The sequence below is a fragment of the Triturus cristatus genome, chromosome 1_1 (genome assembly GCF_964204655.1).
Source record: "Triturus cristatus chromosome 1_1, aTriCri1.1, whole genome shotgun sequence".
Taxonomy (NCBI): Eukaryota; Metazoa; Chordata; class Amphibia; order Caudata; family Salamandridae; genus Triturus; species Triturus cristatus.
Window position 1 is genome coordinate 874,812,629 of NC_140579.1, and position 25,535 is coordinate 874,838,163.

General features: G+C 41.9%; 1 pseudogene; it reads right to left on the bottom strand.

Annotated features, from left to right (window-relative positions):
* LOC146871220 (uncharacterized) overlaps positions 1 to 25,535 on the bottom strand; it is a 167,761-nt pseudogene that overhangs the window by 56,620 nt on the left and 85,606 nt on the right.

Here is a 25,535-nt window from a genome sequence, read left to right on the forward strand (position 1 = left end):
AAATCCAGATATAGATTTGCCACAACATGGACACAGAAAGCTCAAGTTACTTTTTTAAACGCCAAAACGTATTGCCTTCTATTCTTATTAACGGTGATGAGTGGACTAGTAATTCCATAGAAACATTTATTTGTTTATTTTACATTCTTAAAGAGCGCAAAATAACCAAAGTGGTGTCAGCACGCTTTACCTCATGAATAACAAGTTAAGAGAAATCTCTTAAAATGTATGAATTAAAGTAATAACAAGTGAGTCAGAAACCATGACTGGCATAGGGAACAAAACATGCATATTTAATAGTAAGTGAAGGAAGCAGTGAGCATTAATTGGAGAAAGCTAGGAGTTGTGAGAAAGGAGAAAGCAAAACTGAAAAGGATGCGATGAAGGGACAGGCAGGAGGGAGGAGCCAAAGTAAGGAAGACCCTGGAGGGCTTAAACATAGTAGGCAGTAAGTAATAGAAAAGAGAAGAAGGAAGTGGGATAGGCTCAGGGGACAAGAAGACACTAGGTGGATGTCAGGGATGTGGAGAGAATTATGAAGCGCAAAAGAAAATGAGAGGTGGTGGCCCTGAATAAGAAGAGGAGGAAATTTGAGTTCCTTGAGAAGCAGATCATTATTTAGTGGAAGTAAATATGAGTGGAAGAGCTGGAGAGACAGGAGGGTAAGCAGACCAGGAAACCTTAAGCTAGAAAATATGACTAGAACCAGCATGACAAATGACTGGGGAGTATAGAAATTATTGTGCAGGAGGAAAAATTAAGCATTCATATGAAAATAAAACAGATGTGTTTCAAGTGATGTCTTCTGGCATGGAACTCTAAACGGGTGGGGCAGTACCAGAGAATGAATGTCTGGCAGGCTTATGGTGTGATTTTTTTTTTTTTTTGCCAAAATGTGTCTTTGCTCCTTAGCTCTTTCTGAATGCCATAGCTGTTTAGTGATTTGTAGAGACACTCTGGTTATTTTCATGGAGTGCTTTGAAGTTAAGGAAGGTGGTTTTGAACTAAACCATCACATTCATAGGGCGCCAATCCAGATTTCTAGTGTGATATGTTAACATTAATTTGTCTTAGATTCCAGCCTAGTAAGAGAATAAAGAACAGATTTAAAGGGCTCAAGTATATATTTTGGCAGTCCAATCAAAGCTGAGTTTCAATAATCAGTCCATCAACAAGGAGAGGGACTAAAGGGCTTTTTATGGAGGTCCAGCATACATGCCCTATCAACCACCTAAAGGTATGCAGCTCCTCAGTTGTCCGCACCAATAAGACACGGGTAGGGAATCCCTGATTGTATGTTCCAATCAAGTGAACTAGAGCGGTAGGAAGGGAATACTTCCTGTCAGAAATAGGGTCCTCACACACCCAGCCAGCTAGGTGTCATGCTTCACCATATGGACCTGCTCCTCATCGGGTCGGCGCTGCAATACCCAACGGGCACCCATAAAGGGGCTCTTTAGCGGAGATCTTTTGTTCTTTGCCGTATGGTGCAGTGGGTGTGAGGGGTCAAGATGGTGTAGATGTATTAGGAAAGTGACTAAAACAGGTAGGATACTCCAAATAAGACTTTTATTCAGGCTGGCTATCCACCTGATTAAAAACAATAAGAGTGGCAGCTCTCTGACATAATGGTTCAGTTTAGCTATGCTCTACTCTAGAGGTCGACATGTTTCATGCCCGCTGGTCAGTGTGATCCGTGGCAATTACTTCAGGACCTAGTGAGTGAACTATCTACACAAAGTGGTGGGTGTGCATACTACCTATCACATATCAAAGACTGCGAGCAAAGTGTCCCGCAGTATCGCGAAGTGACCTATCTGTGGTGATAGTATCAGTCAGTCAGTCAAATAGCCTTTATTTCGACAATGTCATAAAAGGGTACATAGACAATAAAACAACACTTTTCAAAATTCACAATTAACACCAAAAAAGAAAAATTACATCTCATTGCATAATATTACTTAGAACCATCTGAGTCGAAATTCATTAGTTCCATGAAATTCAATTTGCTACAAGTTAGCATTGGATATCAACTAATTTGCACCGCTTAAGCCACATGGCTGAGAGATATTTGCAAATTGCAAATACTGTAAAGCCCGCTGTGTCTGACTTTAGAATTCTATAAGCATGTTGGTATTGCTTAAACCCCATGTTTCTACACAGTGGTACCAGCCAAAATCTCCTGGAATTCATATATGCAGGACAGAAAAAAAAGACATGGAGTTCATCCTCCACGCCACAGGTACAACCCAGGCATGACATGTCTGAGGATGCTGACCACTTACTAGTGAAGACTTTAAGCGGAAGAGTGCCAAGCCTCCACTGGATGTATAGTTTCCTGACAAAGATTGGATATACAATATCCATAAAGTTTTCAAAGCCATAGCAATTTTTTAAATCAAGGAAAGAAGTGGTTAGTGAACCCAGTGTTACGGCACAGAAAGTGGAACTAAATCTGTGCTCCTTATAAATCCTAGTAAGGTTTTTTCGCGAGATCACACTACACGCTTTTTCTGGGTCTTCCCACATGGCTTCTAGGCCAATTTTTGTCCGTTCCTGCTTGATGAATACTAACCAATGGATCTTTCTTGCCTTGTTATAGGCAAGTAACTGTTTTAATTCCTCCCTATAATTGAATAGTTCAGGCGTTGACCAGAGTCTGTGCCAAAACCTTAAGGGTTTGATCCCTTATTCATCTTCGATTGGATTTAATCCCAAGTCCAACCTTAGGGGTAGGGTAGGTGTACTTTGCAGAAGGGACAGCAGTTGTCGCATAAATTTGGTTTCAATTTTGGCAATTGCTGTTACCTTCGTGTGACCCCACAACTCCCCGCCATAGAGGACTGCTGCTCTTACTTGTACTTTGTATATCTCAAGGGCGGGGCTCACTGGCTTCAATGATGAAGTATTTGACACCTTGAGTATACCACCCGTCAACTGTGCAAGTTTTAGTTGGGATTTAGCAATTTGGGGTCCCCATGACATATTTTCTTGTACTAGAACCCCAAGATAGGTCGAACGTGTAGATGCATGCTGGATTAAATATCATGTATTTAATCTCTAGTCCTCGCAGACTACAGAAATCCCGAAAGCCGTCCAGTATCCGTTGAATCCCCATGGGGGACTTGGAGAGCAAGAGGGTATCGTCAGCAAACATGATTGCAGGTACCCTCCTGCCCGCCAATAGCGGAGCATCATTATTTGGCACCTCGTTCAGAGACGGGATTAGGTCATTAACATATAGGCAGAAGGGGGTTGGGGCCAATACACAGCCCTGTCTCACCCCTCTTCTGACCGGGAACCTAGGGGACAGTGCACCATTCCTCCCACACCTAACCTGGGCAAAGTTCTCGTCATGGAGTCTCGTTAGGATGTTCAAAATTTGCGGTGGGACACCCAAATCCCGGAGCACGGCCCACAGTTTCCTCCATGGTACAAGGTCAAAAGCGGACCAAAGGTCCACAAAGACCATATATAAGCTGCCTCCCTCCATCTTGACAGTTTTCCAGTATAAAAGGAGCAGCCGGAAGATCTGGTCCATGGTTGAAATATTCTTTCTGAACCCCGCTTGGAAGGGACTCAGGACATCATGGTCCTCCATCCACTCCAGGAGGTGGTTCAGAACAAGTCGGGCAAAGATTTTTTGTGGGACGTCAATAAGGCTGATAGGCCTGTAGTTGACTGGAAGCAGAGGAGAACCCTTCTTAAAAATCGGGACTATCTCTGCTCCCAGCCAGGTACAGGGAATCTCCATACCGCCCAGTATGGCGTTAAACAAAACAAGGAAATGGGGACCCCATATCCCAGGTTGCTGCCTAAAAAGATTGCCGGGGAGTTTGTCTAGCCCCGGGGCCTTTCCTGCTGCAAGTTTGTCGATTGCAGTGGTCACCTCACTTAAAGTAAATTCTAGGGCCTCGTCCTCGCTGGAGATGGCTGCCAGAGGCAGGACAGTGTCCATACTCTGTTCATCCATGTAAAGGCCCCTAAAGTGTGCTTCCCACACTGGTGGTTCAATATTGGGTTCCACAGCTGATTTCAAGTCCCCTATTCCTATATTAACTAAGGACCAAAATCTTCGTGCATCCATGGATTCCAGAGCGGCAGTTAGATTGGTCCACCTTTCCGTATCCCACTCCTTTTTAGCATCGACCATAACCCCTTTATAGTGTGATCTTAATTCTCTGATTCTCGCTCTGTCACTCCCAGATTTTACCGCCAGGAGTAGCTCTGCCTTAGCCTTTCTACACGTTGAATTATACCAAGATGAGGCTGGAGTTCTATATTTCCCCTGCCTAAGGGTAAGAGGATTAGTAACCTCTGCTAAACTAGACACCAAGTCCCGATGAATAGCCCCTACTTTCCTATTAAAATCATTGTTAGGGTACTCAGTGATTAGACTTTCAATCTGTAGGAGTCTGGGCAGTACTATATTGTAGAGTTTAGCTATTCCGTCATGGGAATCTATAATTTTAGCCCATTTTACTCTTCGTCTATTGTTAGAGAGCAACAGTCCTTCACCCAAGTTATCCGACTCTGATAATGGGGAGCCCACAGGACCTGGTAGTTCCATTTCTAGGTAGAGAGCATTGTGGTCACTCTCGACTCTAGGAATGACCCTAAAGTCGATGACCTTCGACCATAACTTGGTCTCAACCATGATGTAATCTAGGCGAGACTCTTGTCCCCTTTTAGTATCACTCCATGCGGTATCCGGCGTGTAGTCGAGACACCTGAGTCATGGTGTTCATTCCGCTGTGGATATGGGCTGATTCACCTACCCCTGTTCGCCAGAGGGAACACATGAAACAAATAATTGATGCTTCCATTGGCTCCCGCTACAGAATGCAATAAAAGTACAACTTTATTGTTGACTTATAAGCTATTTAAGATGAGACTTTTAACTATCTTGAGAGTTGAATATTCCAACTAGAAGTCTGCGCTCTGTTGGGAAACCTTTGTTCAAGGTGTCAATAGTGATGACAGTATATTCTAGGGGATATCCTTTGCCACTCATGCATTTTTTCAAATGATGATGACAATAATGGCCATCACTCCACAGTACTTTTTAGAGACAAGCTTTACATAATAGACACTCAAGAAAGCAGAGTGTGGAGACTGAGGTGAGATCTCAGAGGTTTCTGATCAGGTTGCTTTTTTATTGGATTTACGTGAGTTCTGCATGAGAACATCAGTGTTTCAACATTTTTCCAGTGACTTCTTAGCACTGACTTTTCCCCTGTCCTGTTTTTAGGTCTAGTGAAAAAGGGGTGTTTGGACAAAATATCGGAAACACAAATAGCGTCGGACAGAATATCATGTCAAAAATATCGAGGCCAAAAATATCCTGTAGGTCATTTTCTATGGGTAAGTAAAGTTCTACTATATATAACTCCACATATATGTACCTTGATGATATATATGTCTTCAAGGTACGTAGATCTGGAGTTAAGAATAGTAAATTTATACTTACTATTTTCACTTACCTTATTGATATTCTTGTCCCCGATATTTTTGACACAATATTCTGTCCACAAGATATTTGTGTTTCAGATATTCTGTCACTGATCCTAAAAAAGGACAGATCTTTTGAGATCCATACATATTCCTAGATAAAATAATGTACATAAACCATCATAAATAAGGATTTAGGCTAGCCTCCTTTAGCCATAGCTCTGTTGAGGTATTATTCACATTTGGCCAACCTACACTTACGACATAGGCCATCATTATGAGTGGCTCAGTTAAATGCAATATGTGCAGTAGCCCCTGTTACAGCACATATCGAAGTTATGGGTTTTGTGATAAATATCAGTAGGTTAGACCTGTTATCAGGGTCGACATTCTGGGTAATTACCAGAAAATGTGAATTTTCGATGCACTAAACCCTATAATTCATGATAATCCCTAAAAAGACATAATTGGCTGATAGTTATTCCATTTAATAATTTCCGACTTGGCAAAGTCATATTTTATCAGGTGTGTTAAATATGAAATCCTTTACCAGCTGCCATAGAGTGGTCACTGGGTCAGCCTCCTTCAGCCATTGACAGTGTTATTCACATCCTTGATCAGCTTATAGGTCAATCATTTGGCATTTGGAGTACTTCTTATTCGTTATTCTTAGTCCTGCACTTAACTTCTATCTACGTCTACCCTTATTTTTTCTTATGCCTAATTTTACTTCTTACTCCTACTTCTAATTGCGCCTATGTACTACTGCTCCTACTCCTGCTTATTCTTACTACTAATTACATGCATCCTCCCGTCTCCATGTGTCTACCAAGTAATTGTAATTGCATTTATATAGTGCTTACTACCCCATACGAGGCGTCGAAGTGCTTTTTCGACGAGTAGCACGCTACTCCGGGACCCATAAAGGATTAGTGTTGAATTAGTATAGTGAAATATGAAAGTAGTTAAAGTGGTGGATAGGTTAGTCTATTATTTGGATTCGGAAGGATAGAAGAGAAAGAAAGGTTTGTATTTATGTAGCGCTTGTTACCCCTGATGGAGTGTTGAAGCGCCTTTTTTTATTTTTTATTTTTTTGGGCAGTAGCACGCTACTCCGGAAAGCCATAAAGGATTAGTGGTGAATTAGTATGGTGAAATATGAAACTAGTCGGTTATTTGGAGTGGGAAGGATAGCGGAGGGATAGAAGGGGGAGAAAGGTTTGCATTCATATAGCTCTTGTTACCCCTGAAGGGGTGTTGAAGCGCTTTTCTGGCGAGTAGCACGCTACTCCGGAACCCATAAAAGAATTAGTGTTGAAAATTAGTATAGTGAAATATGAAAGTAGTTTGAGTGGTGGATGTGTTATTCAGTTGGATAGAGAAAGGTAGCGGAGGGATAGAAGAGGGAAAAAGGTTTGCATTTATATAATGCTTGCCTGCCTCTGACGAGGATTTAAAGTGCTTTTTTGGCGAGTAGCATGCTACTCTGGGACCCATAAAGATTAGTGGTGAATTAGTATAGTGGAATATGAAATTTGTGAAGTGAACATATTCGTCTGTTACTTTGATTGAAAAGGATAGTGGAGGGATAGGAAAGGGAAGGATTTTTTTTTTTAGGTGATAGCAGTAGGAGGAGGATTTTGGATGAGTAAAACGAGGTTGTGGAGGGGCAGAGTCAGAGGGAAGAGTTTATAAATGTTTGTTTAGGGGATAGGTATAGTAAAAGAGGTGTCAGATGATGCAAGGAGGGGTAGACTAAGGGAGAGTCTAGAAAGGGTTATTTTGGGGATCATGGTATTGGTATGGGGTTTGGGATAAATGAGAGTGGGTGTAGAGGATATGTTGATAGATGCATAGGGTGAAAAATAGGGTAGTGCATTGGAAAAAGTAGCAGAAAGAAGTTTGAGATGAGTCAGAAAGTTGGGTTAGAAGATATATTGAGAGAAGTATAGGGTGAGAAATAGGGTAGTGCATTGGATATGCTGAATTAGAAGAAAGTGATAAATATATAGATCCATAAGTACATTGAAAGTATATAGATGCATAAAGGAGGTAGGTAAATGTAGATTAAAGATATTGATAGAGGTACATGATGAGAAATAGGGTGGTGCATTGGATATGCTTTTCAGGAGAAATGTAACAAACACACAGATCCAAGTACATGGAAGGTACATAGATGCCCAATGGAAGAAGCACATGTAGACCAAAGATGCACCAGATAAACTCCGGTTTTCAAGTGTTATTGTACTTTATTATTATTTTTTTTAACATAATTATTCTACATGTTTATACAAAGCAATACACAGAGATAAGTACATATCTATTGTAAAAACAAATGATTATATACAGAGGGATATGCTGTAAATTTTAGTTTGCGTATGATGCTTACGTGGGGAAGAGCCAATTCTTGAGCAGTTTTCTGAAGATAAAGTGGCTGTCTGTGAATCTTATGTTGGGGGTAAAGAGTTCCATAGTTTGGCTGCTTGAACAAAGAAGTATGTACCACCCATAGTTTTTTTCTTGTATCTTGGGATTTTGAGGGAAGGTGCCATTTTAGTGCGGAGGCTCCTTTGTTGAATGTGTTTGGTGATTTTATTCCTGATGAAGAGCGGTCCCATTCCATGTATTGCTTTGTGGGTGATCCAAAACAGCTTGAATGTGGATCTTCTGGCAACCGGTGACCAATGCAGGGCTTTCAAGGCAGGTGAGATGTGGTCTCGCTGTTTGATATGCAAGAGTAGCCTGGCAGCCGAGTTCTGAATCCGTTGTAGTCTTTTCATGGTCGTTAAAGGTGATCCGTGGTAGAGGCTTTTGGCATAATCAAGTTTGGACAGAACAAGGGAGATGGTAGCTTGGACCTTGTGTGGAAATCCCAAATAAGGGAAAATTTGTCGCAGCGTTTTTATAGTGACAAAGCTCGATCTTGCTCGTTTGTCCACTTGGGCTTTCATTGACAGCTTGGAGTCCATGGTCTTTCAGAGGTTTCTTACTTCCTTCAATACTTTAGATGGTGATCCCAGTTCATCAGGCCAGGCGGCAAGCGGGTCATAATGTTTCCAATCGCCACACATGAGTATTTACATTTTGAAAGCATTAAATTTGAGGTGGCTCCAAGTCATCCACTGATTCACGGCTCTGAGACAACTTAAAATTGGGGAGTTTCCAATGTCTTTGGGGCATTCCAGTTGAAAGAATGTTTGTGTGTCATATGCATAGTTATAGCACGTGAGGTGAAATTGATTGATCAGTACCGGTAATGACTTCATGTAGATGTTGAAAAGCATGGGCGAGATAATAGAACCTTGAGGGACCCCTGATTTTGTGGCGTATGGTTTGGATGAGAAAGGTGTGGTATGGATGACATTAGTTCTGTTTCGAAGGTAGGACGCGATCCAGTCTAGAGCAGTCCCCTCTATGCTGGCTTCATAGAGTCTTTGTTTTAGAGTGTCATGGTCAACCATGTCAAAGGTAGCCAAGAGGTCCAAGAGGAGAAGCGCAGCAGCCGGTTTCAGTCTACTGTGTTCTTCAGGTCATCCCAGACGGCAAGGAGTTCAGATTCTGTGCCTCTTCCCGGATGGAAGCTTGTTTGGAAGTCTGAAAGTATGTCATTCTCTTCAATGAATGGTGACATCTGAGCGAACGCTGCGCTTTCTATCAATTTGCCCTGGAAAGGTCCATTTGTAATGGGTCTGTAGCTGTAGTATGTATGACTTTTTGAGTTCTTCTAGAAATATACCGGTAGTTAAGGAATCATTGATGATTCTTCTTACTGGAGTGGAAGCAGAGGTTGTTAAAAGAATTGTCTTGAAAGTTTGTGGTGGACAAGGGTCAGAAGGGCTGCTGGCAGGCCTGCTTGCTTTGACCAAATCCATAAATTCATCATGTGAGATGTGTTGGAAGGAACAGAGAGGCTGGGTTAGAGTATTCTTGGATTGTTGTTTTATACAAGGGTTAGTGCAGGTACTTTGTCTCTGTTGTAAGTATGAGTCCAATGTGTCTGCTTTGTCAGTATAATGATTTGCCAGTTTGTCTGTGAACTTGAGTAATAGGATGATTTCCTTCTAGGCAATTTGGTTTGTGAAATTCATTGAGTATTTTATAGACTTCTTTATTTGCACATTTAGCATTTTGAATTCTGTCTGAATAGTACCTTTTCTTAGCTTTTTTGATAGCTGACTTTTATTATCTGTTAATTTTCTGTAGGTGAAGTTTGTCTTGCTTGGCGTTTGTTTTGAGCCAGGTACGTTGCAGCTTTCTAATTTATTTTATGTCTTTTATCTCTATGTTTCTCCAAGGCGCTCTTTTTCTTTTGTTCTGTTGTGTGGTTTTGAGTGGTATCAGGATGTCAAAAGCTTCCTGTAGCCACTCATATAGTTTTTGAACATAATGTATTGTTTCCAGATTTGTACTGGATGTTAGTTGTGTTTCTAAGTGTTCCAAATTGAGTTTGTTCCACGGTCGATAGGTGGATGGATGTAAGGTAGTTTTAGGTGAGTCGCTTAGTGTTGTTTTATGTTGGAAAGCAAGCTAGTGGTGGTCTGACCATGTGACTGGAACATACAAACTCCTTTCAAATCACACGAAGGAACAAACACCAATGCCAAGCTTTTTCTCTTCCACAACATCTAACACAGATACTGCAACACAGCAACTCTCTTACAAAAGCCTCTCATCCATTGGACAATTTAGAACATGGGTCATGTAGTAAGGTTCTAAATTGTCCAATGGATGAGAGGCTTTTGTAAGAGAGTTGCTGTGTTGCAGTATCTGTGTTATGAGTTGTGGAAGAGAGAAAGCTTGGCATTGGTGTTTGTTCCTTTGTGTGATTTGAAAGGTGTTTCTATATTTTGTGATGGTAAGTATTATGAGGTGTTGTGCTTGGAATATCTTGTTGTGTTGGTGTGCGTGATATGTTTTGTTGTTTAATAAAAAAAAGATAAAAAGGATACATTTTTAAACTATTTTGTTTGAGAGCCTCTCATTACAATATTGCCTTTTTCCCTTTTCTATGCTTATGATTTTCGGTAAAGTTTTGCATGCCTGTGTGCCTCAACATTCTACTATCCTTGGCACAGCCACCTACCTCTCACACCCGCAGAAGCTTCCATCTCCTGAGAGCCGATGCGTCACCAGAGACGGGAGGAGGCAGCGAAGGCCTGCACTGCCCACGCCCTCTGACGCTCGGATACAACCCTTCCTCTTCTTCATGGCTACCACCACGTCCCTTCTCAAGCCGGAGTCTTGACGCCCCAATCACGCTTACAAAGTTGCACTTTTAACACAGTGTGAGTGAGTCCTAAGGTCCGCACCTGAAATCCTCAGTAGAAGGCACAGTCAGCTGCACCGCCTCAACTCACGTAGGTTTAATGTTTTGTACTCATTCAGGACTTTTACATGCTTTCTTTCAGTGTCACTGGCCTAGGGAGGGTTTTATATGGGTTGTAGGTGAAGGGGGCTTGAGACCCTCCAGGACAGCGCTCCCACCCTCACTGAAGTCCTCCCTCTATGTCTGTGACTGATGAGGTCGTAAACCACAGGCTGCCGCTCACATATTAACTTACCTCTGTGTTTTGGACAGAGAGCCCAGCAGAGTCACAGGGCCAGTACGACGGCGAGGAGGAACTCAAGGACGGTACTGGTGATGATAGGCCGGAGGACCAGATGAACTGCAAGGGGAAAGGCCAAAGGTTAATATGAACACTAACATTGTATTACATAGTACAATTATTTCCACTGATCTGGAAGCATATTCAGAGCTACACATCCACCAGGTGGGGGCGTTGCCATTCCTTGGTGTCCTGAAAATGATTGAGGTTCCTGTCCAGGTGCAGATGGATTTGTTTATCACACACAGTTTACCCCCAGGCTGCTTCAGGGCACACAAAGAAGCTCTCGCACACACCCTATTGTCGTAAGGTGCCTTCCTTAAAAGGACCCTCCTTAAGAGATTCCCTACATGTTTGGTGTTCCTCTGTAGTCCTAGGATGGGTTGAGGTAGTACCTTCTCGAGTTTAGCTCCCCTGGAACACACTGGCTGTCCTCTCGACCTCCCCCACTCTCTAGACTCAGCCTGTTGGAGACCTTAAAAGCCTCCTGAAAGAATGTTTTCTAATAACTTGTTGCACATATTGTGGGTCCTTTTCTCAGATGGTGGGTGGGGCTATCCCGGATTCAGGAGGCTCGGCGTGGGCATTGTCCGTTAGCTATGGATGGCTTTACCAGGCCCCTTCTGCACTCTTCGTAGCCAGTGACCTTGTTAGGCCCAGAAGCCGAAGTACAAATCCACTGGTTTCATCCAGTTAGGAAGTGATCCAGCGGGTTACTAGCTAGAGATGCTCACAAACCACATACTCACCTGGGCCCATAAACACACATTCACATAAGCTGGTAACGTACCGCTGGGGTCAATTTGTTGTGATATGCTTTTTAAGTTTAATTTACCTTAACATTTTCTAATAATATCTTTTCTGAATCAAAAAAGTACTTTGCTCTGGTCAATGGACCTTTTAGTTAAAGCTAGTATAAGGTGAAAAGACGTAAATTGAATATTTTAAATAACCACAGACTCGGGAAGAGTTTAAATGTTTATATAGTTAAATTCATGTGAGCCAAAGCAAAATACAATTTGTACACTGTCTTCTCCAAGGATGGAAAACCAATCTATCAAATAAGTCAGTAATATCATCTAAACAATATTATTACAATGACAGTACCTGGATAGGAAAAAATAGAGAGAGCAGTACAATGACATACTACACAGAATTATAATTACCTAGAATGGTGTGGAAACCAACCCCTTGGCCAAGGAGCTAAAAGGGTCCCCTGGGACAGCTTCAAGTGACAAAGGTTTCAGGACAGGTTTCAGGGACAGGATAGATGACCGCTTCTAGATCCGACACCTGCGTCGCACCCCTCTCTGACACTATCTTCCTCCTCGATTCTTCCGTGATCATCTTCTAATTCTTTGCCTTATTTCCCTCCTCGATTCTTCTGCGATCTTCTTCTAATTCTTTGCCTTATTTCCCTCCTCGATTCTTCCGTGACCTTCTTCTAATTAATTAGATTTTGGCTCTAAGTTCTGCAATTCAATTCTTCTTCAGTATTTGATCAGCCCTTGGACAGTATCCCGGTCTCTCGGCATCTCAGCAACACAAGTGATATCTAACTAACTACCTCAATTAAACTTTTCTAATGGCATGTACCACCCATAAATGTTTCAAATTTATGAAACTCCTAATTCTTATTGGACAGGCAAGGGGGGGATGATCATCACAGCATGCTAAGCTTTAACAATTTTCTAGTTCATTGTTCAGTGGTCCCACCCCTTAATTTATTTTCCCAAGCTTTATTTCCCACCCGCATTTCACATCTTTATCAATAAAAAGAATACATATAACAGTTGTCTTGTTCATCCTGCAGGATGTCCATCACTTTCCCAGGACATGTTGCGAACGCGGCCTTGGACGTTATCCAAGCACACCCTCATGGCTTCTGGCTGGTTGTTACTGCGCCTGCGTGAGGAGTCACATGAAGTATAGACTTTAGCATCGCTCAGAGGCCCAAATATGAATAGCGAGGTCAGAAAGAAACATGTTAAAATCAAAATAAAATGATTTCACTGTACACCACCTATCTCTATTCTAATCCCATTTACTTATAATAGGTCTCCCTGCATTAGCATCTAGTAAATAGCATGTTTTAGTTTCAGCAAGGCAGATGCTTAGCATGTGAGCTTTCAAGCGGCCATTTTAGAAGCAAGTGCGCAGAAGCAGAAAACTCCCTCTAAGCTTTAGTCTGTCATCCTGCATAGATGCAGTTAATGCATGCTCAGTACAAATTCCCGCGTTAGCAGCCATTTTAAGTTTCACTCATGTGACTTCTTAGTAAGACACATACGCAAGCTTCCTCTAAGCTAATTATATGGAATGTGGTGCATATTAATCTTTACAAACATGATTATTACAGTGTTACGAGTTATTTGAGAGAATTGCTTCTGAGCAAGTCTCGTTTATACGAGTCCTTGCTCCATCAATCCCCTCTCTGATGGTATTTGTGCCATCACCAATTTACCTATCACCAAATCAGATGTCAACTTTAGCACATCTCTACTGCCTTTTCTGTCTTTTCATCTCCTTCTTCATTATTGTATTGTAAATTCGTCATCTTTTTGTATAAATCTCCCTTCATTTCTTCCAAATGAATTTCATCATACTTCTTTTTCTTTCCCCTTTCGTTCCCTTCATATCTCTTTCTTTTCTTACAGCATTCGCGCCATATCATTATTGCTAAAACTAATATTGTTATTCCAAGTATCGGTAGTATTATTTGACCTATAATACTCTTACCTATATTAGTAATCCAGCTCCCCATGGTAGTAATACTATTTGTTAATTTCTTCCATACACTGTCAACTTCCAGTGGTTTAAAATCTCTCTCCCATTTAGTAATGTTTTTTAATGTATCCTCCAATTTCAATATTTTTATCAGGAATATAAGTACAACAATGTATTTTTTTTTTTTAACTCTTTTTATTAACATTTTCATTTCCAACCATTTCTGCAATACCATATCGTTCTTCACAACGTACATTACATCTCCCTCGTTTCAGCCTTTGTAGTACATTAAGGACCCCTGTCGTTTTTTCCTTTACCTTTGCACCCGTCTCTTTAACCACATCAAAACACCTCTCGTCAGTGATCTCTATACACACCCTTGCTAGTCGGAATTAGTCTGATAAGGATTCTTCCTGCGGGGGATCACAAAGTACAACAATGTTGTGCTTTCAGCATTTTACAGACTCTGTCCTCTTTTGCCAATAATATATCAAGAGCAAGTCGATTTTGTAAAACCATTGACCTAATTGCAACCATTTCTGTATTGATCATCAAAAATCCTCCAGCAGTATCAGTCGGTAGACGATCAACTACTGTAGATAACTGACAAATTTTACGTGAATTAAGAATGACTCTCACTGAAGGTATCAATGCACTAAATATATCACCTACTATTTCTGAAAAACTAGCTCTCTTGATTCGTGTTAGTTCCTTTGTGTTTTCATTGCTTCCAGTGAATCTCTTTACATGGTACACTTTTGGGAATACTATTCCAAAATGGCAACTCCCGTACCAATGTGCAGGCAGCCTAAAATAGTCATTATTCCCACACACGTAATAAACTCCGGGAAATACTGGGTCTGTTCCACCTTTTAGTACCCATCCCCCGATAACTAAGAAATTAGGTTCACATTCACTGGAACCAATAAATGCATTGTTATAGTCAGTCTTTAACCTATAGAGGCAGATCTTCCCTTTCTTTTCAAAATCCAGGGACATCGCAGGATGAGCTTTGCCAGCTGAATAAATCTCCTCTTTCTCAACCCATTGAGGAATCTGAGGTTTCTTTTCAGAAGCCTTTCTTTGGAAATCCTGTCTCCTTTGCTCCACTAAATTCAAAAATATCTTTTCTTCTTCGTGTAATGTACATGTTAAGTAGTGCTTGTGCGCTTCAGCAATATCTATTGTTTTCATTGTTAGGAAATATTCACCCATAAACTGTGCACCCTTAGTACTAAGAACTGGGTTCATACTCTTTCGAATAGGAACGTCTGAAAAAATTACATCTACGTTAGAATAATAATACTGTAGTTTTCCTGTTCTATAAAATAAACTCGACAAAATACTACATGAGATACCATATGTTAATGGTAAATGGTGATTTGTTACACCTTCTGCTACTGATGCTGGTAATTTCATACACACATAACAATCACTAACTTCCATAGTGTCTACATATTGCACTAATAACTTAGTAAATACATTGAAAGCAGTGTCATTGTTTGTCACAGTGTGATGTAAGTCTAATTCATCTGGTGCTTCTAATGCTACTCCTTTAATGTTAGCTACTTTTTCATTAGTGTTTGTGTTATTTTTCTTTTCTGTCACCATCAAATAAGGGATGACTACTGTTAATATTAACCAAATTATGAGTACTAAAAATACACTACATATACATATTCTACAACATTTTTTTATACATTTTGTTTTAGTCTTCCAGCAACCCTATCATCAGCCATTTTGAACTTAGAAGATTTCTCTTCTTTATTTCCGATTTGCCTATGGGATCTTTAATTCTGGGATTTTGTTTTTCAAGTGGGTCTCACTTCTTCTTCGTCAATCTGTTCTGCAATTATTTCTTCACCACTTTCTTCATTTAAATCTAAATTCTTGAATTCTTCATGAATCACATAAGTCCATTCAGGACCTTTGAACTTATTATTTAATATCCTCAGTTTTTGACTTCTCTGTTTGGGCCTACTAGTTGATTGCCCAGACTGGCTGGTGACTTTGTTTACTTGTTCAGGTTCTTCACCTATTGTTCTGAAGTGATATTTTAACCTTTTAACACCACCTGTCCAGTTATCACCTCTTCTGATCCGTTTTGCTTGTACTACACTGTCACTTTCTTCGAGTGTTCTTTTATTTTCGTTAAGTTGTGGCACAATTTGATTATCTTCGTCTTCAGAATCCCTCTCTGTCTGTCCTTGTCCAGGGCTCATTACTGTGGCCTCATCTGCCTGGACATGTTCTTCTTCCCTTTTCTGACTCTGTTCAGGTTTTATTTCAATTTGCTCTTTTTCTTCTCCTAACTGGTCCTGCTCAGGTCTTACTGCACTTTGGTGTTCTTCAGCCTGAACGTGTTCTTCTAGACCTATCTGTGCCTCCTCAGATCCGTGAATGTTTTCGTTCATCTGTCTGAGTATATTGTTCTTTCCTTGTCTGATCCTGCTCAGGATCTCCAACAGTTTGATTTTCCCTTCCCTGAGCTTGTTCTTCTACACCTATCTGGTCCTCTCTATTTTCCTGTCTCTCTGACCTGGTTCTGCTTCTTGTCTTTACAATCACTTCGGGTATGTCAACCACTGGTATCCAGTCGTCCTGACTTGTCTTGGTCAGCTATCTCAGGATCTGATATCCTAGATCCCTCAGCTGCACAACCTTCAGCGGCCTCAACTGCATGAGTCAGTTGTGGTCCCTCTTCGTCAGGCGCTGGCACTCTTTAAGTATGGCTTGCGTGAATCCAGTTAGGCAAACCTGCATATTTTACTGCTGTTGTTGTAACCAATATAACCTGATGTGGTTTTTCCCACCTTGGTGCTAGGCACGACTCTCAAGTGTGATTCTTCACCACCACCCAGTCACCGGATTTCAGACCATGTGCTTGAACCGGCTGCCTGGCAACAGCATCCTCTCCAACCTGGTGAGAGACAGAACACACTAGGTCAGCCAATCCTTTGCAATAGTCTAATACCAGATCATCAGATATACTCAACAGTTTATGTCCTGGTATACATGCTTGTCTCATTGCTCTTCCCATGAGAATTTCATGGGGACTCAATCCTGTATTTCTGTCAGGAATACTTCTGAGTCCATCAGAACAAGAGGTAAAGCATCAGGCCACTCCAGCGGTGTGGATGCACACACCTTTGCCAATCTTGCCTTTATTGTGCCATTCATTTGTTCTACCACTCCAGAAGCCTCTGGGCGATATGCACAGTGCAGTTTTTGTTCAATTTTAAATGCTTCACAGTTTAATCAAATTATTTCATTATTAAAATGAGACCCTCTATCTGATTTAAAGGTTACGGTAAAACCAAATCGTGGAATCAATTCCCTCAACAGTAGTTTGGTGACTGTTATGCTGTCATTTCTTCTAGTAGGGTATGCCTCCACCCACCGTGAGAATAAGCAAACTATGACAAGGACGTACTTCAATCCCCTGCTGTTAAACCTGGCACCATTGGCGTGGGTCTCCCTTCCATTTTTCGCTGTTATCTCCTCTGTTTTTGCTGGTATTAGATGCTCTGGACGCTGTGCCACTGCCATTCAGTGCCGCAGCACGAATGCTCCCTGTGTAAATATGTCATGTGAATTGGTATCTCCATGATTGGCTTATTTGGTTTGCCTGTTAGTCCCTAGTAGCGTGGCCTGTGAGTGCCCAGGGCTGGAAAACCAAATGCTGCTGGTGGGCCTGCAGCTCTGGTTTGGGCCACCCAAAGAAGCAGCTTGTAAAGTGTGTCTCAGACCTGCCACTGCAGAGTCTGCGTGCAGTCCAGAACTGCCATCTTGGCTGTGAAGTGCACCCACTTCCCAGCCCCTGAACCTTCCCTTGGCATCATGTGAGTCACCCCTATGGTAGGGTGCATTGTATGTGTAAGGTAGGACATGCTCTGATGTGTGTAGCAAGTCCTGGTAGTGAATTACACCCAGTTTCGTTTTTCACTACTATAAGGCTACTTGTTCTCCATAGGCCAGAATGGGCAGTTTGACTATTACATTCTATAGTCCTAACTGACCCAAAGAACATGGTAGAAAAACGAATTTAGTATGCCTGGACTCAGAATATTAAAATACATCTTTTAGTGAAGTTTATTTTTATATTCTGTGTTTGAAAATACCACTTTTAGAAAGTAGGTATTTTCTTGCCTAAGCCTTCCAGTGTGCTCTGCTGTTATGTGTATTGGGTGTCTGGTTTTGGAGCGACAGGGCAGGCTGAGTCAGACCTGGGTTGAATAGAGAGATCTGCATTGGAGTATGGGGAGGGGTAGCTCCTTGACCTGAATAGGGCTGTGCCTGGCAAGGTGAATGCTGGCAGACGCCCTCTTTCTGAAAGGAAGGATGCAGCCTGGTAAACAAAGTGCTCCAGGGCTGGGCAGAACTGGTTCTGGCTGGGTTCAGTGACTTGTAGCTTCTGAGAACAAAGACTTTTGGGGTATAAATATCTGTGCTGAAACCCCTACAATTTGTATTGCTCCTGGACAACAAGAAGAACCTCTGTCTGTGTAACTGAAGGGATCTGCATGAGGTGGCTATCCTTGTGCTTGTGTGCTGTTCCTTGGATTGGCCTGCAATGGTTACTACTGGACTTGGAAGAAGAGGAAAAGGACTTTGAAGGAACTTTTATTTTATCTTGCTACAGCAATCACCCAAGGGCTAGAAGAGAGCTAGCCTCATCCACGCACACAAAGCACTGCACAACACTGGACCCACCTACCTCAACAACCGACTCGGCTTCCACGCCCCCACCCGAAGCCTCCGATCAGCCAACCTCACCCTCGCCACAGTCCCCCGCATCCGGAAAGCCACCGCCGGCGGGAGATCCTTCTCCTACCTCGCCGCCAGGACCTGGAACACTCTCCCCACCATCCTACAACAGACCCAGGACCTGCTGGCCTTCAGAAGACTCCTCAAGACCTGGCTCTTCAACCAGTAGCACCCCCTCCCTCCTCCCCAGCGCCTTGAGACCCTCTTGGGTATGTAGCACGCTTTACAAATGCAATGATTGATTGATTGGAGTCTCAGGCACATCAGACTCCACCACCAGCCTCCTGTTTCCTCCCAGCGAGGATTTCTATCTCCAGGTGAGGCTCCTGTGAGTTCCAGGGCCTCTAGTTCTACTACAGAGAAAAGAGTGCTGAAAATCTTCGCTAACGCCCGTTAGCGAGCCGCCGCAGCTGAAGCGCGTACGAAAAATCATCGCGCTGCTGCCGCTGAGTGCTCGCTACTGGAGATCATCGCTTCACACGTTTGCGGGCTGCCAAATGCTCGCTAACCTCAAGATTATTGCTTCGCACGGTTGCGGGCTGCCAACTGCTGGCTAACCCGAAGATCATCGCATTGCACGTATGCGGGCCTCCAAGTGCTCGCTAACCAAAGATCATCGCATCAAGTTAATCTTTTCACGACATCGCAGCGCGGATGCCCGCCATTTTCATCGCATCGCATCAGGATCGTAGCTCCCTCGCGGAGCGCCATTTCTTTTCATTGCAACAAGATCGCACACGCAACAGGCTCGGCGCATCATCCTCCCTCGCGGCAAGGATTTCAACGCATCGCCGGCTTAGCGTGGAGAAGTTTGTCGCTTTGTCCTGCATTCAGATCAGCGCATCATCCTCCCTTGCGTCAAGGATTCAACGCATCGCTGGTCACGCATGAGGAAAATCATCGCTACAACGCCTTAGCGACATTTTGATTGTTTTGCTACGGAATCCAGGTACTTTGTAAGTAAAAGGGTCACAGAGACCACTGCCTTGAACTGAATTCCTCTTTGCACACTTTGAACTATTTTTGCAGCATTTCAAGAGTAACCCTGTTTTTCTAGTATTGTGGCTTTTTACTGTTAGTGGTCTTGTGTTACGTCTATATATAAAGATACTTTTTTGTTATAACTACTTGTGTGGCGTCCCTTTGTAGTGTTCCTCACTGTGTTACTGTGTATGGTCATAAATGCTTCACACACTGCCTCTGAGATAAGCCTAGCTGCTCGTGCTACGTTACCACAGGGTTGAGCAGGGGTTATCAAAAGGTGTAGCCCGCTTACTCTGACTTAGGAAGAAGGGTCCCTACTTGGACAGTGGCCAGCCATTGCCAACTAGAAACCCCCATTTCTAACACCTGCAAGGTGGTAATTGTATGAAGTGTACTTGCAACCTCACAAATGGTCCTTCAGCCTTTCCAATTCTTTCCCAACTGACCACTGTTTTCCTGCCTCAATTCATTTGTTGACAGGTTAGACATCTCTGGCACAGACTCTCTGCGACATTCCTGAACTTTGGATTAAACCAATCCTGTCTAAAGAGACTGATCATGGCGTCCCTGCCTATGTGTGTGTCTCCATGATACATTCTGGCCATCTGTGAAAGCAGACAATCTGGCATTACTGGCCTGCCATCTAGATAAATCCATACATCATCCTCTGTCCTTCTCTGGCATCCTATCTTTATCCATTCTTCTCTTTCACTCACTTCCACCTCATCCTGTAGTTGTCTTGCTTCTTCCCATGTTTCTATTCCTGAGAGTAGCATAAGTTGGGAGCTAATTCCACTTGTTTCAATTTTCTTGTTCACCGCCAATTTATTTCTGGCACAATACTAGGCAACCTGGTCAGCATACCTATTACCAGCTGTCACATAGTCATCTCCTGACTGATGTGCAGCACACTTGACCACTACCACTTCTTTTGGCAATTGTATTACTTCAAGCAGTTCTTTCACGAATTTTCCATTTTTAATTGGGGATCCTGATGAAGTCATGAAATCTCTCTGCATCCAAAGCTGGCCAAAATCATGCACGACCCCAAAACCATACTGGCTATCAGAAAAAATGGTTACTTTCCAATTTTTACCAATTTTGCAGGCTTTAATCAAAGCTATCAATTCGGCTACTTGTACAGATTTGACTCCGGGTAAATAGGATGCTTCAACTATTCCGGCCAATGTGCACACTGCGTAAGCAGCACTTAATCCTCCCTCCTCATGTCTTAAACACGATCCATATACAAATAGCTCATGTTCAGCATTTTTCAGGGGCTCTTCCTGTATATCTGGACGGGGTTTAGTACACAGTTCAGTCACATCCAAACAGTCATGCTCAACTTCATCTTTCACCTCCTCTCCTTGTACATCTGGCAATAAGGTAGCAGGGTTTAGTATAGTACACCTGACTATTGTCACATTTTCAGCTCCCAATATGATTCTTTCATACTTAGTCATCCGACTGGGAGTAAGGTACTGTGTTCAAGTTCTTGTTAAAAGAATCTTGACTGAATGTGGGGCATACACCTTTACAGGATGTCCCATCACAATTGATTCACTTTGTTCCAGACTCATACAAGTTGGAGCTACTGCTTTCAAGCAACCATGTAGCGCTGATGCTACAGGATCCAAAGTAGCAGAGAAGTATGCTACTGAACGTCTCATCAAATCATGTGTTTGTGTTAAAACTGAGAGTGCACAGCTTTCTCTCTCACAACAGAATAGTGCAAACTCTTTTGTGTAATCTGGCATACCTAAGGCAGGGGCTTCACACAAAACATTTCGTAACCTCACAAAGGCTTCCATGCTTTCATCATCCCATTCTATTGGATCCTTTGCTCGTCTCTTTGTCATTTGTATTAAGGGTTTGGCTAGTAGAGAAAACCCTACTATCCACTGTCTACAATATCCTACCACTCCAAGGAAAATTCTAATCTCTCTCTGGGTTTGTGGTAACTGCATTTGTTTGATTATCTTTATTCTTTCAGGGGTCACTTTCCTCACTCCTCGTTCTATTTGATGTCCTAGATATCTGACTCCTGTCCTGCAAAATTGCAATTTCTCTGGGGACACTTTATGACCACCAGCGGCCAAATATTTTAACCAAGCAATCGAATCAGTAACACAGTCATCTCTTGTTGTTGATGCTTCTAACAAGTCCTTGATGTATTGAACTAGAACTGACTTCCGGGGCAGGACTAAGGTTTCAAAGCACTTTTTATATATTTGATTGAAAATGGAGGGACTTTCTGTATACCCTTGAGGAACTCGATTCCAAACTAAAATACGATCCTCAAAATTGAATGAAAAGAGATACTGGCTGTCTGGGTGTAATGGAATGGAGAAAAAGGCTTGGCATAAATCAATTACAGTAAACCATCCTGCCTTCCATGGTATCTGATACAGAATTACTGCTGGATTGGGCACTACAGGGCACGACGATTTTATTAATTTTTCTTAAATCTTGAACTATCCTGTATTTCCCACTAAGTTTCTTAATGCCAATTATGGGTGAATTACAGGGACTGCTCATTATCGCTTTCAAAATGCCTTGTTTAATCATTCGATCAATTTCTGCTGCAACACCAGCTTTGGCTTCAGGACTCATTTTGTACTGTCGAGTGTTTGGATAAACTACACCTTCCTTCACAGTTACCTTCACTGGGTCTACATTTGCCATTAATCCTACTTCCTTTCCTGTAAAATCCCACACATCAGGATTTACAGTTGTTTTTAATTCATCTGGTAAATCGTCTTTTGTCATTAAGGAATACATCTTGTCTACCTCTGTGCCTTGTTTAGCTAACATGATTTTGTAGACTCCGTCTTCATCGGGGGTCTTAATTGCAACACCGTCCGGTGTGCAAAATATGGTGCAATTCATTTTGCACAATAGGTCTCTTCCTAGTAAGTTTACTGGACCAAAGTCACATACCACTTGTGCATTTCCCTAAAATTGCCAATACGCACCTCCATTGGTTTTGTAATAGGTGTTCTAATCTGTTTATTTGAAACGCCCACTACTTGGATCGCTTCTCCCGAGAGGGCTAGGTTTGGAATTTCTGCTGTTCTCACAGTACAAAGGGTAGCACCAGTGTCCAACAAAATGGTAATATCTTTTCCTTCTACTTTACCATTGATGGAGCGGGTAGTACAACATTTTGTATACCTCCCCTATTCTGAATAAAAATTAATTAAATAATTTATTAATTGTAATATTATTCAACGAGTTTGCATGTTTTATTAATCAACATTATTAACATTCGAATTACACGTGGGATTTGCATTTGCATGGCTAAAATAACCTTTATGACTAAAATCTGTACGCATATTAACAGTAGTATAAGTGGTAATTAGAATATTGCATGATATATATTGCTTTTGTAATGTTGCCCAAGAGGAGGACCGAAAAAGGTGAATATAATGGCTTTAAATGTTGCTATACGCTAGATAAATACAAGCACATAGAGGGATTAGTAAGGGGTTAACATTAGATTAATTATTTCTATGTATTAATTACACTTTTGTGTTTGTTTCGCTTAAATTAGCACTTGGGCCTAAAACCAAGATGGCCACCGACACCACACGACGAAGTGGCCAATGTCCCACGAGGCGCGGAGTGAGATGCGCAAGCGCAAGAATTCTCCTAAACCTCGTCATGACCTTTGGTTCGAGATGTACCCGAGCAAGGACAGAGTGGGCTACCAGCCAAGCCTAGAGAACAATCAACCTTACAATAAATCCGGAAAAAGCTGACTTTGGACAATCTCATGACATCACCCCTCGAACTGTACTGAAAACTAAAATTTGACATCGGACGATCTCAAACAGCCAATCACGACTGTCCAAAACTATTATATTGTATCTTCTGTACTACATTTTAGTATAAAAGAACTAGTAGAATAGAGAGGGACATCTCCATCTTTTCGATATTCTGACACTTTGGCTGATACTGACTTTGACGTTCGGGCTGACGCTGACGTTTGGGACTTTAACCTGCCGAGCTAAGACCTATTGAACTTTGGCTTGCTTTCAGACGATCTATGAAAAACATTATGCAGAGCCAATGAATTAGAGGACTCCAAATAGCCAGATTAGGTAAATATGATGTTCTGCAATTTACTTAAATACTGATATGAACTTTCTAAACTTTGACGAGACAAAATGCAAATTTAAATTCATTACGAAATTTTAGTTAAACAAATATTGATTAACGAGAATTCATGAGTCATGAGTTTCATTTAAGAGATAGATTCTGAAGTCTTAAACTGTGTTTTAGCTGGTTCTAAATCACCATCAACCAATCCAACTAATTTGGTCCATTTACCGAAGTGGGAGGAGTGCCTTGATGTTTTGAGATTAAGGCTCTATAGGCGAGAGGGTGTTAATTTATATTTTGTAAATGATTTTTCCTTCCCTATAGGTTATAAGGTGTTTCCCTCACATGTCCGGAGCTTGAACCACTCATCCCTCCTGCGTGTGGACTCTTGAATAGGTTGTGTGAGTGTTGGTGTTATGGGCCCCACCAATGGATGCATGTATGAATGAGAGTGTGTGACGACGGGTCTGCGACGCAGGGAGGATACTGGTATAAGTTGTTCCCCGTTTTTTTCCCGGTCTTCCACTCCAGCAGTTTTTTCTGGATGATGGTTATTATTGTATTGGTTTGGTGATGATTGCTTGTAAATTGCTTATTGCTTATTGATTGTGGATAAGAATTGGTTTATGTATTAACACTCTTTGTTGTGTTGCATTGAGTTCTATGTTGTTTGACGGCTTCTGGGATGTAGGAAGTCGGAAGTTTGTGACGGTTCCGTAGTAGAGCAGAGGTAAGCGCTGGGTATGATTCGGTAACATCGTCGTGTGTTGCCATTAGGGACATTTTCTGTATGAGAGAAATGTATGGTAGCGAAGGTCACCTGTGAAATATTGGTCTTAGGTACCAGGAGTCCAAAAGGCACTCTGATTACGCTTATCACTGAAAAGGTAATAGGTGTTTCCTAAGCTTGCTAGAAGGATAAAGTAGAGGGAAGTGCTACTTTGTTAACGAGTGTCATAATTCTGTAGTAGGACAGACTGTTCGCTGTTCTCGGGAAAGACAGAATTCTGTGTGAATGAACTACAATTTCCGTATGAAAGTGCGTGAATGAAATAGCATTCAGGTTAATAGTGAAACTCTGGTTTTATTTCTCAGGAGCATTGGGTCTCCAACTAGGTGTCTTAATTCTGGAGAAACGGTTAGCTAATGCTTGTTAGAAGGGTAAGGTAGAGGGATGTGCTACTCTATCAACGAAAGTAACGATTCCGTAGTAGGGCAGAGCTAAGCGCTGCTCTCGGGAAAGACGGAATTCTTGTAAGAAAGGTCATTAACTATTCTTGGTTAGCGAAACAGATAATGGTGGTGTATTTATGTCGTTACTAACAGATTTGTACGTTTAAAGAACGTAAAAAAGCTCACTGAGAAATTTTTGTAAAGGAACGGTCACCAGAAGCAGGAGCAGCGAGGAAAACTGACGTCAGAAAGACCGCACTGGGATTGGCTAGTTAGTGAGAAACGAAGACGCTCCTGATTGGTGCGTTAGTATATGCCGCGCTGAGAGTGGAGAATTACAGGGTGACGTAGACGCTCCGGATTGGTGCGTTAGTGTGAGTCACACTGGGATTGGAGAGTTACAGAAGTGACATAGACGCTCCTGATTGGTGCGTTAGTCGCGCGACGATTGGTTAAGAACAACAGAATAGTCGTAGAGAAAGTCTACCGATACACGGAAGACAAAATGATGTATTACGATCCACCAGAGAAAGAGAAAAAGACCTGGTTTGGAAAGATCAAGATTTTTTTTAAAAAGGACAAACCGATTAAGACTAGAGAGGGACAGTTGCTTCCTCCACCAAAATCGCCTGCATCCTATATGGTTGCGAAATACGGATATCATACCTGTATTTGGTTAGACAATTGGGCAAAGTATACAAAAGATGATGGAGTTTTGGCATT